Source organism: Dasypus novemcinctus, chromosome 14 (assembly GCF_030445035.2).
Source record: "Dasypus novemcinctus isolate mDasNov1 chromosome 14, mDasNov1.1.hap2, whole genome shotgun sequence".
Taxonomy (NCBI): Eukaryota; Metazoa; Chordata; class Mammalia; order Cingulata; family Dasypodidae; genus Dasypus; species Dasypus novemcinctus.
Window position 1 is genome coordinate 41,292,635 of NC_080686.1, and position 19,779 is coordinate 41,312,413.

At 39.1% G+C, this 19,779-nt stretch overlaps 1 protein-coding gene across 1 annotated transcript in view; it reads left to right on the top strand.

The window, feature by feature from the left end:
• Nucleotides 1-9,305: 9,305 nt before the first annotated feature.
• Nucleotides 9,306-19,779, top strand: part of PKIA (cAMP-dependent protein kinase inhibitor alpha) — a 102,603-nt gene continuing 92,129 nt past the window's right edge. The window contains exon 1 of the mRNA XM_071207888.1: nucleotides 9,306-9,449. The gene's annotated coding sequence lies outside the window, so the exon portion shown is untranslated. The remainder of the gene's footprint in view (nucleotides 9,450-19,779) is intronic.

Consider the following 19,779-nt stretch of genomic DNA (forward strand, 5'->3'; position numbering starts at 1 on the left):
CCTGACTGGGGCAGCCCCAACAAACTTGGGTGTGTGGCACAGAAACAAATGGCCTCTAAGCCCCAGCAATGGGGCAGACCAGAGACAAGACAGCAGAGCATGTACAAACATCTAGACTCCACAAACATTCAGACCCCTCAGTTTTGCCCCATAATCAATTCACCCCCTTGCCAATGAGGGTTCCAGCTTAATTAAATTCTACTTTACATAAACACACAACTCCAACACTAACATTGAGCTGACACAAGCACAAAGGTCACTAATCTGACCCACAAGTTCTATTTATATTTTTTCAGCATGGCTGCCCCCACAGCCATCACAAACCTTAGAACACTTAACATTTGGTATAAAGCGAATTCACTCACAATTCAGCACCATAACAAACCAAACCAAAGATTCCAGCTAGACCTTTTTCACTGTTTAACTTTATACCCAGACCAAGCTTCACAAGAAAAGCCAATTCATTTTCCTGCAACCAAGTTTTTTTTAAAATCCAGACCAATTTCCAGGACATTAGGACTCGAATCTATAAATAGCCCTTCCTATTAAAATCAAGCCTCCACTCCTTCAGTGGATATAAGACCAGTACCAGATTCCAACATGCAGTTAGACAAACCCAAAACACCAGGCTTTTTCCCGGTTTTCCTCCTTTTTTTCAGATCTAGAGAGAACAGCTTCTCCCCAATTTCCTGGGGCTACTAGGGTTCTCTTGGGAGGTGATCAGCCTCCTCTTCCTAGCAATTAGAGCTAGGGCTTTCCAGATTGTGCTCACCTGGGGAATTTACCTTCTTCCATGTTCAGAGTTCTTTTTCGTTCCCAGAATCTTTCTCTTCAGACCTTCCATTGCCTTCGATTTTTGTTGGGAAGACTCTGGTGGAGCCCACATCTTTTCTGGATTAAATTTAATACAGGGGCACCCAGATTTGGGGTTCACCCAAGTCCTTCCCACTTCCTCAGCGATTTGGAAGGGGCAGCAAAATGCTACTGTCTCTGGCCTTTGTTTACAATCCCAGATGAGCCCCCATAAATGTTGAAGAATTTGAGAGAGGTTCAATTATTTGCGTATAGAGAGGCCAGGACTCAGGAATGATTTTGAGAAGGAAAAATGGTTTATTGACGACTGGTTGGACTCAGGAACTTCCTGTTGCAAATCTGAGCCCTGAACACAGCTGGACTTGGGAGCTTCCTGTTGCAAACCCAAGCCCCAAACAAGACTTTCGAGTTTCTTTTATACAGAGAGGAAAGGTTAAATGGTCCGTTTGTTTCAGTTCTCAATAGGCTTGAATTAGCATATATATCTTCCACATCTTAGGTAAGGTTTTAGCATGGACTTCAGGCATTCTCGATAAGCTTTTAGCATATTTGGTTTGCATTTTCCCTGAATACTTGAAGTTTATAGACCTTGAATTGTTAAACTGTTTCCTGGGACTGGAGTCCTTGCCAGGGTCACCAAGGGCAGGACTGCAGCCTTTTATCATCCCACACCCACAATTCACAGATAGTTTAGGTTGTCTTTTAAGAGACAAAGAGCCTCCCACCCATAGCCCACATCAGTGATACCAAAACTTAAAGGAACTTGGACTTGGCCTTGATTGGGAAATATAATATAGCCTGTACATAAATTCAAAATCATCTAATTCTGTATCCAAGTGTGCCTAGTCTCTAGAAATCCAGTTAAGTGATATGGGTTTTGAATGTTCAGAAAGGATGTAAGACTGTGAATTCAAGGTTGCATCCAGACAGAATGTAGCAAGATGTTAATTCAAGCTCACCTGAGGTATGGGTGATATGTTAATTCAAAACCTACCTGGTACTCAGGCAAAGACTTAACTAACAAAGAAAGTAGTTTCCTTTGATAGAGGCACCATTTGACTCCCCACCCTGTATAACAGGAACTTGAAAATCTTGTTCGGGGCTTGGGTTTGAAACAGAAAGCTCCGGAGTCTGGCCGGCTGTCAATAAACCATTTTTCCTTCTCAAAATCATTCCTGAGTCCTGGTTTTTCTATACACAAATAATTGAACCTCTCTCAAATTCTACAACAATAGGACTTGCTTCCCATTTCCTTCAGCTTTCTGTCCAAATATCTTCTGACCTCCTTAAATAAAAGAGAACTATCCTGTCCTCTACCCCCTTCCTCTGCTCTAATATTTTCATGGCCATTAACACCAATGAGCATGCCACATTTATTGGTCATCTCCCTCCTTTGGAATATAAGATCTATGAGAAAAGTACTTGCTGTCTCCAGTGTCTAGAATAGTAGCACATTTGAACACTCCATAAATATCTGCTGAATGAATATCAACTTGCCTGCTGACCAAACATGGCTCAATAGAACTTATTTTTCAACCTTCTTTATTGATTAACCTAAATCAGAATGAAGAAGAAATTGAATATTTCTTTTACATGCAGAAATGAATAATACACCCTGACGTAATTATTTGTAAATATTATCTAATAGTCTAGTCATTGAAATTGAAAAGTTTTCATTAAAGTGTACTTTTCTGGAGAGGAGACATATTGGCTTCCTCAGATTTTTTAAGAGGCTTCAGATGAAAACAATATTAAGAGCACTGCCTAAGTGAATTCTTTTAAACTGACAACTTCATAATGAGGGTTGAATTTTTTTTCATTTGGTTTATTTGAGAATTGCTAATACCACATTATTGAATGTATCATATGCCATTTACCAAGCATTTCACTTAAGCAAATATACATTTCACAACACAGAGTTCTATTAGAGCACAGTAGTTATATTATGCAGATTCAGTAATTATATGTCAATTCCTTACCGCTAAAAATGCAAGGTGAAAATCTTAGTATTTGTCTAGTGAAACAGTTTTGATATTGAGAAAAAGCAGGTTCTTTCCTCCCAATGCAATTTACTAATATATTTTTTAGGTACCAGGGCTGGGGATTGAACCCAGGACCTTGTATGTGGTATACCAGTGCTCAACCACTTGAGCTACATTGGCTCCTCCTCCCAATACAATTTAAAGACCAATTCCAAGACACTGGAGTTCAAAGAGAAAAGGTTTGATTCCCCAAACAAAGGAGAACAGTCACAACCCGCCCCCCACCCAGAAAAAAAAACAAAAACTGCCTCTCAGAACTGCAGTAATCCTGATATTTTGATATTATCAGGCGTAGACATTTATACCAATAAGTAATTGGGGCAGAGTTAGCACAAGTTCTTCATTAATAAACATTAAGGAACTGAACAGGATGGGGGGATGGGTACCAAACTGGGGATGATTCTAACGGTTATTACAATTATTATTAGAGATCAGGTCATCTGGAATGAGGGAGGGGGTACAGAACAAAGGTCAGTCACAAGGTTTTTTTTCATATGGATATTACACAGAGGACGGTGGAGTGGCTACCCTTTCAACAGAAACGTTCATATACAAGGGTATGATCAAGGAATAATCATAAAAGTAGGTCTTAATTAGAAATTACTATATAGGAATGTAAGATCCATTTGGAATAATCATCACAATTGCAGGTTTTTAGTTGGAAAGGACAATATACAAAGGGTGAGATCCGTCTAGTCAGTTTCAGTAATTTCAGATATTAACCTTTGACTATTTTATAATATACTGGAAGTAAAAGGCATTTATGTAATGGTTCAGTAATCGTGATTATTTGTTAATTCTTAACTTGCCATTACAGTTTGTTTTGCTTCTAGTCACTTCTTGCATTGTCCTTTTTCTGTTATATTTGCTGTTACCATTCAATATCTGATATGAATCTCCATACGAATTGATGATTTTCTTGTGTTAATGCATTTATAGTAATGCAGGAAATTCTTAACCATATAATTACTTAACTTCAACTCTATATCTTTGCTTTAGCCTTGCTATCCCTGACTTATATTTGATTTGTACATATCTTATATGTTTTTGATCTCTTTAAAAAGAGTAGATATTTTGCCATAAAATTGTAAGACTTGTGTAGGGCAAGTGTGAATAATCACACTAAAGCTAGCAGCCACCCTCCAAAAGATACTTTACTATAGAAATCCTCTCCTACCCTTTTTCTTAAATCAAAATTATGTAAAATAATAACCATCACTGTGCACTAAATGTCTAATTCTTTCCTAGTAGACTAAGTTTCCAGTTTCGAGAAGACCCCTACGAAGTGATAAGAGCAGGTGACCTGGCAGTCAGTGCATGGTAGATGCTGGGACCAAATCACCCTGACAACTCCTCTCAAAACTAAATCTGAGAAGCTAATCTCTGCTAAATTGTTAATGCCTGCTAGTCACACCCTCAGTCACCCTTTCCACAGTGTATTTGCATTTAAATGAGCCCCTTTTGGAAGAACTCCTATAACCGGAAAGAATGATTATAATACTAACAATTTCAGGCCACTGGGTCCTGAGGCTAGTTTCAGATCCTCCTTTGCTGAGACCCACATTTTCATGAGGACATTTGAACTTTCATTCTAAATAAGAAATTTTGCAGACCTAGAAGATGTGGTCCAAAGATAAACCAGAGGGTAGAGCATGATATCTATTACCCATCCTACCCCATACTCATTAAATTCTCTAGCTTACCAGTTTATGCTAACTTCCAAGACATTCAAATTTCCTATGTTGAAATAATATATTTCCTATGTCATTTTCCTTTCATACTTCTATGCCTCTGGCCATGTTTCCTGAAGCAGTTAATCCTGCTGGGCCATTTAACACCTTTAATTTTTGTCTTTTCCCCAGCATCATAAATACACTGATTCCCTTCTATGAATAAAAGCAACTGGCAAGAGTACTTTGTTAGATGAAAGAGCCTATTCTATTATTAGAAACTGTCTGTGCCTTCCATGAGTCAGGCTTCGCATAATGAAACTTTACCAGGGAGGACAATAAACCAAGTCCTGGCACTGGTGCAAGTTATTAACATCTACATCCCCACTGTCTCTGACATGCTGAAAGAAGAGGTCAAGCATCTTTTTTCCTTTTAGGACTAGCCTATGTAAATAGCCACTGTGCTCCCCTTTCCCAAAATGAGACAAAGTCAGGAAGAGTGGGCACATCCAAACACAAGTCTGATCAACAATAAAACACTTGACCTTGCAAGTCATCTGAGTCTTCTGGTTCCCATTCACCTTCTCATCTTCTCCCACTTCCTCCCCCCATTTACTTTACATGAATGATTACCTCCAACATCAGATACCTAGCAAATCCTTCAGCTAATTATAAATTATTAGCCATAAGGCCTAGCAAGTTGTGACTTCTAAGGTATTGAGAACCTTAAAAAGAGATGGAAATCTGCCCAAGTAGGCAATGGTAATAACACTTCTCAAGTGTGAGCCCCTCCTAATGTCTGCACTTGGCAATTTCACATCATTTATTTTATCTTCATCATAATCCTCTATGGTTGGTATACTAACCTTCTTCATGCCATGGACCCCTTTTGCAGTCTGGAGAAGCCTATGGGACTCCTCTCAAAATAATGCTTTTAAATGCAAAAATATAATATACAAAATTGCAAAGGAAAATACTGTATTTTGAAATGCAGTTATCAAAATATTTTAAAAAACAAAATTGTGATAGAGAAATATGCAGGTTTAAACTCATTAAGTAACAAGATGTAGCAGTACAATTAGTTATCATAATTTGAAAAGTAGTGATGCTGGAGGTATGGGTTGACAATTCTGATGCCTTTATACGCGTATACTAGAATTGAGCAATTAAGTAAATGAATGGCAGATGGTGTTGTAGAATTTGAGAGAGGTTCAATTATTTGCATATAGAGAGGCCAGGACTCAGGAATGATTTTGAGAAGGAAAAATGGTTTATTGACAGACGGCCGGACTCGGGAGCTTTCTGTTTCAATCCGGAGCCCAGAACAAGATTTTTGAGTCCCTTTTATACAGAGAGGAAAGGCCAAATGGTCCTTCTGTTTCAGTTCTCAATAGGCTTGAATTAGCATATATATCTTCCACATCTTAGGTAAGCTTTTAGCTAGACCTCAGGTATTCTAGGTAAGCTTTTAGCATAATTTGTTTGCATTTCCCCTGAATATTAAAAGTTTATAGACCTTGCATTGTTAAACTGTTTCCTGGGACTGGAGTCCTTGCCATGGGACTGAAGCCTTTTATCATCCCACACCCAAGTCACAGATAGTTTAGGTTGTCTCTTAAGAGACAAAGAGCCTCCCACCCATAGCCCACATCAATGGGAGGAGCCAAGCTTCTCACTGTGGAATGGAAATTTAAAGATAAATAATGATCCATGTGGTGATGGATTAGAGTTGGAGACATCAGTATGACTTCATATTTTGTTTAATATGGATGCAGGTAGTTACATGCAAAATTATTTATAGATATGCACATATAAAGGGGTTAGTATATCCGTACATATTTCTTTGTACACTCAGTTCAGAGGAAAGAACTGAGCACTTACTGCACAGTGATGACTACTATTTTACATAATTTTGACTTTAAAAAGGGTAGGAGAGGATTTCTACAGTAATAGCACCTTTTTAGGGAGCGGCTGCTAGCTTTAGGTTGATTAGTCATGCCCTGCACAAGTATTACAATTTTATGGCAAAGCATCTACTCTTTTAATGAGGTCAGAAATATATCATATAAGATATGCAGAAATCAAATGCGAGTCAGGGATAGCAAGACTAGAGCAACAGAAAATAGAGAGTTGGAGTTAAGTAATTAGATGAATAAGAATTTCCTGCATTAGTATAAAAGGAATGACATCTCAGAAGCAATGAACACACCTAAAGAAATGGCTGATTCTAGAATTGGGCAGGAAATTTGCAAGATGATCCTGAACTGTCTTGCAATGCCAGAAAGTAAGGATGTGTTCAATAAAAACAAAACAAAATTAACCGCCCCCCCAATAATGAGTTTATTAATGGAGCAAAGAGGCCAATTGAAAGCGCTCTCAGGTGCCAGAGTTGAAACAATTTAAGCAACAAGAAACTTTACAGTGGAAAATCTGACAAATACTACTTCTTAAAGGTGATGGAAACTGGCATCCCCAAGAAAAGCTGAAGGAGCTATGACAACTAAATGCAATGTGGTATCCTGACTGGGATCCTGGATCTGAAAAAAGGACATTAGGTAAAAACTAAGGAAATCTGAATAAAGCATAGTGTTAGAGTTTCCCCCTAACAAGGTTTGCAGTAATTAACAGGTCATAAGGCTGTGACCCCATTCCAATCCATTGAGCAAGCTGCCTATGAGGGGCTAGGAGGCAGCCCATCCAGTCCCAAGAATAAACAAAGTGGAGCAGATAAAGGGCAGATAAGGGCCTTTACCCCAGCCCCACCACCCCTCCCACATTCCAAGACCTTCAGGCACTGGCAGAAGTCTCTCATCAGACCCCTATGATACCTTGGGGTGGGGGTGGGGGTGGGGGTGGCGCTGAAGTCTATTCTCCCCTCCATTGGGAGAGCTTCCCAGAAAACTTCCTCCCTGCAATCATGTCAGTCTCCATGTCCCAGGGAGCTCCGTTTTTCTCTAACACATGGGCTTTAGTTAATAATAATAATATACTGGTATTGTTTCATTAATTACAACAATGCCCCAAACTAATGTAAGGTTTTAATTTAAGGAGAAACTACAAGTGGGTTTTATGGAACTCTCTGTACTATCTTCTCAATTTTCCTGTAAATCAAAAATTTCTAAAGTCTATTAAATAACCCCAACAAAACTGGGTGATTTGATTGTAATATCAGAGTAGTAGTATTTTGAGATACCAAATCATCTGTGCTTTTTTTTTTTTTTTTTTAGTAACTAAGTCACAGCATTGTGGTTTGTTCCTTATATTTGTAATTTAAGGAAATGCTAAATGGGAAGTTTCAGTTAGAGGTTAGTAAAATTAATGATCTAATTTTCCCATCCAAATTCCATACCCCTGAATTCTGTGTATACACCTCTTAGATAAAGATTAAGAATCCTTACTCTCTATGGTTGTATTAATGGCCCAATTTTATTTAAGTAGACTCGGAAAGAAGAATTAATTATTTCAACTCTCAGAGAGTATACATTCTAGGGTCAGGAACTCTGATTTTTGTTTGGATATCTTTTTGCTACACTACCTTCAAATTTTGAAATTGGAAATCAGGGAGATGGGAACATTTCATTGAGCAAAGGTTTTGTACAACTGCCTTGTTGAAATAACTCCGCAGGATAAAGTTGGCCTGGACCTAGTAAAGGACAAGTCCAAAAACAAGGCAAGTTAAAGGACGGAGTTCCACCCTCATAGAACCCTAGGGTCAGGAGCCTCACCAATTAGAAATATCTCAAATACCAGGGAAGAAATCCCTGCTCGGCTGCTGGGCCACAGAAAAGAGAGGAAAATCCCAGATCTATTCTCTAGTTTGGATTGAGAAGGGGGAGGGGGGGGGGGGAGGGAGAGAAAGGGAAACAGAAACAGCCTTTTAGTAAGTGATGCTGATTTAAAAGGGCAAGGGAAGGGTCGATACATAGGCTTATTTCATTGGTAAGAGGAATTTAAAAAGGGTTAATTTCATCCCAAATCCTGACGGATCCTTTAGGGAAAAAAACCTATGCAGTCATCTATTATGCAGATTTTGCTTCCTGGATTCCAAATGCTATAGTTGTCACCAGCGCAGTCCACCGATAAGGGCTGATAAGGGCGGAAAGGGTTCGAGGGAACATCTGTCTACCAGTGCAACACTAAACAGCAAAAATCTGGGGTGACCCTTCTTTTGTTTCCGTGAGTGCTCTCAATGGTCTGCCCCGCTTCTCCACTCCTTTGGGAGTTTCCCGTTTCCATGACGTCGGCGAGAGGGTGAGGACCAGAGGTCCCCCGTCGTCACCGTAGTGAGCGCTCTGGCTCTGTGCGTGCACTTGAGTGTGCCAGCTGGGGGAGAAGGGGAGGTTGAGCGTGCGACCAGGGGCTTAGAAACACTGATCGCCGATTTTAAATATTTTCGGAGTGTTTGAATGTTTATCTTAAGTGACAATCCCAGCTCTCAAATTCAACGAAATGAACAATACTGATGAGGAAGAAGAAGAGGGCGGGAACCCCACAGTCGCATGGAGCTGTCCATCCACCGCGCGGGAGAGGGGAGCGCTCGGAGGAAAGCCGCGCTGCAGAGGAAGTCTCTCCGCGTCTTTTCTCTTGGTGCACCACCCGGCTACGCTTCGTCTCTAAAAGCATTTATAGAAAATAAACCCGAAACCCAGCGGGGTGGAGGTGATCAGGCGCAGTTTCCAGGAGCCGTTCCCCGCGGCCGGGAAGGTCCTTTCCCCCCCCGCCGCCGGGGCGGAATGTGGTGATCCGGCCCGGGGCGGGGATGACTTCATGCGGCCGGAGCGCGGCGGCGGGCGCAGCTGCTGCAGCCGGCAGGTGGGTGGGGGCCGGCGGCGACTGACCACGCACTCGGCCCCGCGCGGCGCGGGGCGGACTGCGGCCTCCGGCGGCGGGCGCCGGGGACATGCGCTGACTCGGTCCAGGGAAGGTAAGCGGCCCGGCTATTATTAGCACCGGCCACGCCGCGCGGGGCTTTGCGCTGGGTTAATAATGGAATTACAATTCAGAAGGAAAGAAGGGGAATAAGCCTGCCGCATTCTGCAGCGGGAAAAGGAGCAGCAACTTGGAATGAAATGTTAATCAGCCCAGAGCCTGAGCCTGGAGGAGCGGTGTTCCTGGGCAAACAAAGGAGGCGTTCAGCCTCTATAGTCTTTTAAAGATAATCGACCATTTCAAAGCCAGCCTGCTTAGACAATGAAGATTCAACATGTAAAATAATTTGAGCTGCTCTTCAAAGTGGTTATGTTTTCTAGCTTTGGAGCAGCAGCCTGGGCGAGTAATTAGCAGTCTTCCCTCTCCTACTGTCCTCTGTCCTCTCCCTTCCCAGTTACCAGCTTGGGTCTGTGCTCACCACGATCACAAAGCACCAGGTTCAATACTGAACCTTTACAAAAAGTCTCTCTTTGGAGCAGAAACTTCTCTTATCTCCTGGAGTTCAGCCTGGGTTGAGCAGCAGTAGACTCGTCTTCTTTAATTTACCGTTTTCTCTGTCAATCATTTCATTGATCTTTTTCGGGGATGCTGTGATCATTCCAAGGCCAACTCTAGTGAACTCCTATCCGCGCGCTTTCTATTCCCTGGCTGATTTTGTCAAGGGTGTTGCTTTATGCTTGTTTCCGTCCATGCCCTTACCTGTGTCCTTTCTCCTAATACCGTGGCTTGAAAAACCCGTGCTTTTAGCCCACTGCCAACATGGTTTCCTAAACTCCCTGCATTGTAGTCCCCGTTGCTACCAGAAGAGTTGAAAAGACCGGTGTGAGAGTCGGGACCCTAACTACATGTTTTGCTCGGTGTGCATAGGGATAGGTGGAAGCAGAAACGTGAATGTCAGTCTATCCAGTTTTTCTTGAAGCTGAGTTGTGAGACACCTAGCTGTTAGGATTTGGTGCAAATCCTCCCCGCAAAAAGCAAGCAGTGTGTTAGCCTAGGATTCCCCAGTGGCCTCGAATGAGCTTCCAGCTAGGCTTTCCCCATAGGCAGTTGGAAAGCTAATGTAGCTGCCCAGACTAAACCTCAGGTTGTTTGAGCATCCTTAAGGCAGTCTCCCCATTTACTGGTTCCTACCACTTGTCCTAGTATTTCCCCACAAACCCCTTGCTACTGAGCTCAAGTGCCTATTCTTGCCACCTAGAGATGTACATTTAATAATATGCTGTGAAATGGTTAAGATGGCTGTTATAGGAATTGCAAAATGTGCCACTTCACCAACAGAGAACAGTTGCAATAAGCCAGACTGTGGGGTGTCTGTGTGCCAGTATTCTATCTAAAATGAGATCTGTTATCTTTAAACTTGAAATTAGAGACAATCTGATTCAACAGTCATGTAACTTGATTTTAGCAAGTGTTAACATAAATCAACGAGAAGGGGCAGTCCTTATAGTTAAAAAATTCACCTCTCCTTACCTTCCTTTTTCAATACTGCTTTTAGACAAAGATACTGGTTCTGAAAAATCATATCAGTTCTATTATGTATTATTGCTTTGCATATTACAAATCCTTTTTTTATAAGATGCATTTTAGGAGAAGAATTGAATATTTTTCTTTGTCTTCACCTTCAGTATATAAGGCAGAGGGAGTGCCAGGGGTCGGCAAAGCTCACTACAAAGTGGCTCGCTCCAGGAACTATCCCTCTGGGAGTTTGAAAATCCTAGAGGGACGAGGTAGGGTGGCTTTTGTTTGTTTGTTTGTTGTGGGTTGTTGTTTGTCGAGCTCAATTTGGATTTGAAATATTAAATTTTCAAGATTTTAGAGTTTTGATTCTTAGGCATACCAACTAGAAGAGGAAACAAAGAACAAGAACAATAAATCCTTCTCTTCTGCCACCTTTCTTTCCAAATCTTAAAATATGTAACCATATGTAATTCTTCTGAAGAATGTGGTGATGAATATTAATATAATCATTCATTTTTAAAAATTATCCCAAGGTAGATGAAATAATGGATTAATGCCATCTGTCTCAGAGGAAGTACAGAAAGTGTTTCTGTAATGTTAAGGGGCATCTTTCTTATACAAAGTAGTACATGAGAAAATCCTAATGATCAGTAGAAATAGAATGGATTCTACTGTTGGGTTTTGATGAAACAACTCTTTGGCAAGAAATAGGGCCAGGGTCAAGGGCCTGATGCCACCTAAACTACTATAATACGTGCCAGGGATTTTGCAGGTGAGCTGAATCCCGAAAGTTAGGGATTGGAGTTGGAGAAGAAAGAAAGAAAATTGGAAATTTTCATTTTCATTTGATGCAACTGAGGAAGATAATTAAATTTAAGGGACTTTAGAACTAGGACAATTTTATGTTTAAATAATTTCTGAGTTTCTAAATTCAGAGTCCAAAGAAGAAATATATTTATGAGCTTATAACTGAAACTGATTTATGGCTTTATTTCCTTTCCTTTAAAAGTTTCCCAGAGAAAGATAAAATTAATGGACTGGTATTCAGAAATGGAGGAAAAATGAAAAATGGAAAGATATACACTATTAGATACTAAGTGAACTGCAGGTACTTTTTTAAGTTTGACAAGATAGAATTGTTTCACAAGCATATAAAAAACATTTAATCTGGCAAGCTATCAGTGTTATCAGTACTTTAGAGAGCACGAATTTAGGAGTCAAAGTTGCCCTTTCATAACAAAAACACATTCTTTGGTGCCTGTTAATGCCATCCGCTGCAATTTAGCTGAAAGTGAAATAGCAGCTTGAGATTTTTAAAAATAGAAAAGAAAAGGAAAAAAAAAAGTAGGATAATAAGCCTGAAGAAGATATGTCATTGTATTCAACCACTGCCTCCGCTGAGAATTGGTAACAAAAGTGCTATTTTGATAGTTCCCAATGACCTTTTAATTGCCAGATTTTCTGTTATATTTTACCCTGTTTGTGTATCTTTATTTTTTGAGTTCTCTTACATGCTCTTTTTGTGATTAAACTCTCCTTAGGCCCCAATTATGTGTCAGGCCCTGTGTTACATCTTTTTTTTTTTTCTTTTTTTTTTCAATTGAAGTATATCACTCATATGTAAACATATATAAACAATAAGTGTATAGTAATAGTTGTGAACTTACAGAACAAACATATAGAACATCATACAGGACTCTCATACCTCACCCTAAGGCCAATACCTTGTATTGTTGTTAAACGTTTTTAATTGTCCCTTTTTTTTTTAAAGATAAATAGATCACACAAAACATTACATTAAAAAAAAAAAAAACATATACCCCACTCCCCACACCCCCAATCCTCCCACATCAATATCATCTTTCATCAGTAAGGAACATTCATTGCATTTGGTGAATACACCCTGGAGCTGTGTTGCATCTTTACCTAGTTTCTCACTCATCTCCTTAAAATACCCCGTGATCTAACTAAGCCAAGTGGTCCTTATTTCCTGTTTGTCATGCCTACATGTCTTCATTTGCTCCTTTCTGACATCATGCTACATGTTGAAACCTTGTACACACCAGACACTGCCTCTTCCATGAAGCCTTCCTTCAACTTAAACCCACCTTCCTGCCCACACTAGATGTGTTTTCTCTCCTCTAAATTTCCATAGCACTTTCTACCTTGGATTTTCCTTAGGTGTGAACAGACTTTAGATGCTCCTTTAAACTAAGCCTTGAGAGCAAGATCTGTGAATGACAGCCTGGCATTATTTATAACCCGTAACAAAGTACCTAACCACATATATGCACAGAAAATGCTCAGCACTTTGATTTTAGTGTATAAATGAGTTATTATTTCCCAGAAGTATATATCTACCTATCCTTCTCCAGCAACCAAGTCAGGCTTTTAATGTATGTACAAATAACAATTTTGTTTTTAAAATAGCTTCATACAATAATAAACATGGTATGGATACATTTAAATAATTGTATTCCACAAATGATATCGTGAACATACATGCCCTTAAATGAAGAAGACATTGTACCTGCTTTCAAGATAAAGAAGATTAAGCAGAAGAAGGGACCTTACATGTATGAGCACCTATCTTGTTTCTAGACCTTCTACTGTGTACTTTGGTTAATGGAATCTAATTTGATCCTCCCACTATATGTTAATTTTACCTTGAGGAGACTGAGGCTCAGAGATCCACCTAAATGGCAGACACCTACCACATTACCATGCTGCTCTTTAAAGTGTAACAGAGTGAAGGAAAGCATTATAGAAACATAAGGTCAGAGCTATTAGGGTACTTAAAAATTGTTTTGTGATCTTTTCAGTGTTTCTTAAACTTTTGGGGCATTAAATCCCTTTGATAATTCAGTAGCTTGATATCCTTTCCCAAGTACGTACACAAGTATACACATGTATAATTTTGCATACTCAACTATGGGTGCTTCTCTGGGCTCACTTAGACAACTTGTGTGTTTTTTATTAGTCCATCTAGTTCTGGCCTTGATAGGCTCTCCTCCTATTGTTTTCCCTGAGTTAGGACCAGAAATGAAAACTATCCACCACTGGCACAAAGGCAGCTGAGGTCACCAGGAAGTAAGTGCCAGCAAGAATAGCAATTTAGAGAATCTGGTTTCATGGAAAAGGAATCCCAGAAGGAGCTCTGAAAGTTACACATTCCAAGTGATTTATTTAGGGTTTTCTAGTCAAAACCATTCTTACAAAAGTAAACAGTTCTCAGACTTAGAGTACTGTACTCTTAAATATGTAGAAGAATTTTGCTAGCAGTCGAGTGGCACTGTCTACTTTGAAATATATTCAATTCTCTTAGAATGGAATTCTAGCTGCCTCAAAGTTAGTTTCTTTTTGGGTAGTGCTGTCTGCAGTAAAATAATTGGCTTTTCCAAATTAAGGAATGAATGACAGGTTATGGTCATCCCTCCTAGGTTCTATAATAATTGCCAGCTTAAAAGAGCTACACATCATCATATTAAATGCATAAAAAGGCATTAAAACCCTTAACTGATACTTAAGAGGGCCAGTACTAGCATGGTTCCTGCTAATGCTACTGTTCAGTGAACAGTGTGACAAGAATGGCATTAACCTAGAGAAAACAAACAGGTAACAGGTAGAAATGGAGAGAGAAAACACAAGAGAATAGAAAACTTAAGCTGTTGGTCTCATTATATTTCCCAAATATTTTATTTTTACCTAAAATATGATGATAACCTTTTAAATTCCTAAATTAAGTGAAATTTTCTGGAAATTTCATAATATGCTCAATATGAGACATGTTTGTACTTAATTTTATAGTAGATTTTTATTATAATTTCTAGTTGCAAAACACTTTAGGCACATTATCTTTCTACTTACTATATTAAAAATACCTAGGATATAATGGTGCCTTATTATCTTTAAAAGATGCCTAATAAGATGTACTGTGCACCATAATTTATTCAATTAAAATCTATTGAGGGAAGCGGATTTGGCTCAATGGATAGAGTGTCTGCCTACCACACGGTAGGCCCAGGGTTCAAACCCAGGGCCTCCTGACCCATGTGATGACCTGATCCACCCGCAGTGCTGATACGCACAAGGAGTGCTGTGCCACACAGGGGTGTCCCCCGTGAAGGGGAGCCCCACGCGCAAGAGTGCACCCCGTACACCCCGTAAGGAGAGCTGCCCAGTGCAGAAAATAGTGCAACCTGCCCAGGAGTGGTGCCGCACACACGGAGAGCTGATGCAGCAAGATGATGCAAAAAGAGACACAGATTCCCAGTGCCACTGACAAGAATATAAGTGGATACAGAAGAACACACAGCAAATGGACACAGAGAGCAGACAACTGGAGGGGGTGGGGGGACGGGAAAGGGGAGAGGAAAAAATCTACTGACAAACATTTATTTAGTTCCAAATCATTTTGTGATTTCAAGCTATGTGGGAATAGACCTAATGCCACGTATGTCTTTATATGTTAGTGCATTTACTTTTTATTGTTGTTTCGGAGATACGGGGAATTGAACCCAGGACCTCATATGTGTGAAACAGGTGCTCAGTCACTTGAGCTACACCCGCTCCTGGTGTTTTACTATTGATGGAAGGATTCTAGGAATAATATTGCTGGGTCAAAGAGGATACACATTTATAATTTAAATACATATATTAATTATAAAAATCATAACCCTCTTCAACAGATATTATTTATGTATTATGAAACAATTTCTAAAATCTTAACATGAATGCAAATAATGTAACTGAAATAATTTAATATAGTTGATCAAGGAAATATTCTCACTGTTTTTCAGTTATAATCCATGATGAAAAAATAATAAATACATGTATTGAAAGATTTCAAGTCTCTCAGTCACACATTTTGTCATTCAGAAAATTACAGTAAGGTGTAGCTCAGTGGTTTGAGCACCTGCTTCCTGTATACAAGGTCCTGGGTACCATACCCGGTACCTAAAAATAAAAAAAAGAACATTACACTTTGCATCACAGATATCAGTCTTATAACAACAATGCAGAAATTGAGAAACATCTAAAGGTATTTTTTTTTTTTAATTCCAGCAATGGGTCATTTGTATCCAACCTAATCTAAAATTTTGTGTATTTTTAGTCCAAATTTATATACCTGCATTATAACTGTGATTTTTTAATCTATTTTTATTGTTATTTTTTTCCTAGGTTCTCTTAATTGCATCCTTTTTAATTCATCCTGAAAGAGAATAAAGCCCAATGATAAGTGTCTAGTTTAAGTTAAAGTACAGATTATTTGGAACATCCGAACTATAAACAGAATTGGCCAGACTTTTAACTACCATTCTCAGCGGAAGACTGTCTTGAGTTACATTGTCCAGGAGAGGGGTAACAGAGGGCTTGCTGGGGATTGCATCATGTTCTAAAAGCCTACTCGGATTAGACATTAACGTGGTAAAAGGGTAAGAATGAAGCAACATGTCTTATAACAGATTGTTGAGATGCTGCTTAAAACTAAAGGGCTGCAAGGCCATCTGTTTAGATGAATAGACACACTTAACGGTCTTATAGAAGACCCTAGAAATAGCACCACAGTATTTTAAAGTATGCTTTTTCTTTGGGAGATTGGGCAGGAGGGACAGCTAGAAGAGGGATTTTCTTCTGTTTTTTTCCTTTGTCTTTATTGCATCTGAGCAAACCCTCTTGAAAAACAGATTTAAATAAGCATTCTCACCTCAGGCTGAATAAGCAATAACACACCCACGCTCTCTTTAATTATGTGCTGCTGTGCCTTGGGAACTGAAGGGTAGAAGTAGACGTTTTTTGGTCATTGCAGTACCAGCAGTAACACAACATGTTACATTCCTTCTGTTGTATATTGCTCACTGATCAAATAAACATTGAAAAGTCAGTAATTTCTGTACCAGCATTTTGTACATATCCCTCCATGATCATTCACACTCAGGTTCTCTGATAATTGAGATGGAAGGAAAAACAACCAGGATATTGATGCCCTCTATCCATTTTCAAAACTTAATCCTTCTAAAACTTGCAGAAATAATATTGAATCTAAATTGGTGGTCACTCAGTAGAACCACTGAGATAACCTGTCAGACACACCCAAATCCAAATCAGATTTAAGGATCATCATTTTCCAAAGAGTAACTATGATAATATATCAAAATTTTGGAAAAGTAAAAGGATATATATATGCATTTCTGATTGTAACTTATGCTCACAGAAAGATAATGCATTTTTAGAAATACTCATTTCAACCAGACTGTATTAGCACTGTTTTACCCACCACCCTCAAAAACAAATTGTTACAAATCATTATTCATCCAAGTTGGTCTCTCATCTAGTTTCAAGGAAGTCAGTAGTTCTTAGGAAAGTCTCTTTCATCAAATTTGTGCTTTCCTACAGTAGGTTAAGTTGAGATGAAATGGGTTGACATTCTTCACTATATGTGACATACCCACATTTATTAGTAAATTAACTTTATGATCAGTACAGAAGGGTTTTAAGATAAATAAAAATGTACCTCTTTTGAATCTCCATTGATAAAAGTTAGCTAAGGACATGGCTGGTGATCCTATAAAAGGAAAAATATAAATTACACTTCTTTCATCTTCTGCATATTAGAAAACAACCCAGAATTGTAAAGCAAGGCATGAGATAGTAGCATGTAATGTTAAGATTTCCAGAGACTTATCAGTAATACAGACTGTGGTAAACATACAAAAAATGTATTGGTTTATAGCAGTAAAATATCAAGGGCATAAAAATGTCTACAAATCTGGTGGTCAGTACTGTTTCTCGCTTATAAGCATTTACAAAATATTTGTTGACTAATTGAATTAAATAATACCATTTTTTAAAAACATTCATTTATTTATTTCTCCTTGCCTCTACCCCACCCCACTCCACCCCCCATTTTCTGCTCTCTGTGTCCATTTGCTGTCTGTTTTTCTGTGTCTGCTTGTCTTCTGTTTAGGCAACACCAGGAACCAATCCTGGGACCTTCTGGAGAGTGAGAGAGGTTCTCAATCTCTTGTAGCACCCCAACTCCCTGGTCTGTTGCATCTCTTAATGTCTCTCCTCTGTGTCTCTTTTTGTTGTGTCCTTTTGCTGTGCCAGCTCTCCATGTGGGCCAGCACTCTGCTTGGGTCAGTACTCTGCTTGGGCTTGCTGCATGGGCCAGCTTGCCTTCACCAGGTGGCCCTGGGAATCAAGTCCTCAACCTCCCATACAGTAGACGGGAGCCCAATTGCTTGAGCCACATCCGTTTCCCCCATTTATTTTTGAAAGTTTCCCTTCTAATGCAAAACAAATGGTATGCTACACAAACTCTGATTATTTTTGTAGGTGGGGTGGGGTGGATTGTGATGGGATTGCCATTTCCCCTATTTCTTGCCAAACCATACTCTCTTCTCCCCTAGGTTTCAGTAAGGTGGGAGTTAAGGGTGATACAAATTAGAATTAAAAGAAAGAGACAGAGCTGGTAAGCAGTTAAGACACTCAACCAGTTTATTTGCTCAGGACAGTAAAATATACGACCCTTCTTTCTTCAACTACAACAGATTTGAACTTGAAGAAAATTCAAAATGCAATTTAAGATTTTAATAATATTTACCAATGGTTCTTTTATCTCCATTTCTTTTTTCAATCTCATTTGTAATGAAAAACATATGAGAAACAAATTAGAAAGAGCAAATCTCAGTCATTTTGAAAATCTGACCTACTTCTGTTCCATCAGCATGCAGGTTGACATAGTGGACCTGTAACATCTTCATGGGCTTCATGAAATCACTGTTTTACCACAAATTACAGCTGACACTTTGATCAGTTTAATAGAGGCAGTCCACTGAGTAAGGAGATGAAAGTTGACATCTTGGTCATCTGAAAAAAAATCACTAATCTGTTCAGGCAAAATACTTAAATGTTTAAATTTTCATAAACTAAATGGAAAATGAAATAAAATGGCATTACAGTATGAATCTGTTAAGCCCTTTGAAAGAAAAGCAACTGAGTTCTCAAATGGTACTGCAGGAAGAGATGTTGGACATTTTATGTCCCTGCCATGGCCCACTGGGTGGACTGGGGAAGAGTGTAAACTACAATGTAAACCACTATCCATGTGGTGCACCAGTGCTCCAAAATGTATTCACCAAATGCAATGCATATGCCATGATGATGAAAGAGGTTGTTGATGTGCAAGGAGTGGGGGGGCGGGGGGGTGTATGGGGACCTCATATTTTTTTAATGTAACATTTAAAAAATAATAAAGAGAGAAAAAAGATATTTTTATCAAATAGATAATTTTATTCTTAGAGTTCTTGGACTGCTTTGGCCATTTTTAAAATCAATTCAAAAGTAGATCTAAACATTCTCTTCAAACAGTGCTGATCACTGTACCTCCTCTTCCCTTTCTCTATTTTTTCATTTTTCTTTTTTGGTGTTGACTCTCATTTATGTGAAAATCACGTCTTTCATGAAATGAATTTGAGCTTTGGCTTTAGAACTAGTTTGATTCTCACCTTGCCATTTAAACTTTGTGACTTAGGGTAAGTTATTTAACCTTTGCAAGTTATATTCTGATCTGTGAAAAACAAGGATTGTAATAGTATGTAAATCACAGGGTTGTTGTGAAGATGAAAGAAGATCACATAGATAATGTAGTGCAGTTTCCCAAACATAATGAGCGTTAACAAATGTTTTCAAGGTTCAGTGTTTTTACTCTCATGGCAATTTTCAACCAGACCTCATTATCACGTATTTTCCCATGTGTTTTTGAGGTACTTTTTCTACCTCTCCCCATGTACCTTAAACAACTGCACCTTACTGAAAGTGGGCTTATTTAAGGTATTGGCAGTAGTGGCTGGGGAGGTTGAGGT